Source organism: Oratosquilla oratoria, chromosome 15 (assembly GCF_046742065.1).
Source record: "Oratosquilla oratoria isolate Oo_2021 chromosome 15, ASM4674206v1, whole genome shotgun sequence".
In the NCBI taxonomy this organism is placed as follows: Eukaryota; Metazoa; Arthropoda; class Malacostraca; order Stomatopoda; family Squillidae; genus Oratosquilla; species Oratosquilla oratoria.
The window spans coordinates 56,489,973-56,491,526 of NC_134791.1; positions in this window are offsets into that span (position 1 = coordinate 56,489,973).

Genomic DNA, 1,554 nt, shown 5'->3' on the forward strand with positions numbered 1-1,554 from the left:
TCCACTTCCATTAACATCTGTCCATCTGCACCTTTTACTTTTTCCTTTGTCTAACTCACCCCCCTCCCTCCCTCAACTTCTTTCCAATTTTTACCCAAGGTTTTCTGTCTTACTCCTACCCCCATTTTACATCTGCTCTCCTCTTTGCCTCCCATATCTTATATTTTGCTTCTCTTCTTTTTTCCTTATACCTCTTACTTGCTTCTAGTCCTCCTTTGCAGCCAATCCCTAAATGCTTGCTTCTTTTCTTCTATTGCCCTTTTCACTTCATCATCCTACCACTTACTGACCCTCCTTCCTTCCCATGGTCGAGAGGAAAGAAATCTGCTAACATGTTTCCCATACTAATCATAAAAAGTGACAACGTGTGATGGAGTGATGGGACTGGGTATCCTGCTCTCTGTAAAATTATCCTAGAAGTCATTAGCATGCATTGTTTTAAAAGGGACACAAAAAGAAGGTAGCCTGTTAAATCAAAGAACATGTTTATACTCTGCTTCTCCAAGAGAAGAATTACTGTACTAGCAGAGAATTGCTCCCTTAGTTTGATTTGAACAGTGCATCTAATGCAGGTTTTATAATAAAAGACAAAATCAACAAACATCGGTATCTTTACTTTCAAATGCAAGGAAACAATGAGACAAGAAGTTATGAAATGTCAGTGTTGAAAGTGCTTTTTCCCATGATCTACATCTACAACTTGTTTTCATAATGATACACCATTCATCCAATGACCTAGATTTATACTGGAATGTACACCATCTAATCTGCCCTATTTCTGTAGAATGCATCAACTGGAACATTTGGTTTTTAATGATTATTAGAGAAACTGGCATGCACAGAGAGTTCATGATTAGGTACAAAAATAGCTGACATATGTCAATGGTATGAAAAGTGGCATCATGATAAATATTTCTTTTCATGCAATACATTTAGGTATGTACAATTCATCATTTCTATGTACACCTAAACTATTATTCAGTACCCTTTTCTAGTATTTATGACAAAACTGGCTTAACTGATCAAAAATGGTTGAATCATCTATGAAGAATCCCAAAATAACCAAAACTGATTTTTTCATTATTTATATTCATAATTAACATTCATTAAGGTATGGAATGACCCACACCTATTTTGGAAGTCAATGAAACATAAACATAACTAAGAGTGTATACACATAATAATAATAATAACAATCTCATTATAATCACTGTATGCTCATATACATATACCAAAGGATTTTTTCCCCTTACACGGCAGGTAGTCAAAAAAAACAAAGGGATAAAATCCACCCCCCTCCATCCTTCTTATCTTGGCTCCTCCTGGATGACGGGTCATCCCTGCATCTCACTCACTGCCCTGGGTCAGAAGCAGTGTCGCAAGACACAGCACATCCACAGCAAGGCCTTTTCATTTAATCGGCAACCCCCCCACCTCTCCATCCCCTCATACAGAAATGGAGAAGATGGGGAGAAATACCTTCGGGCTGCATTAATTTATTTTTCACACTTAACTCCCTCACCCCCATCCCCCACTCACTCCCTTTTGTGCATT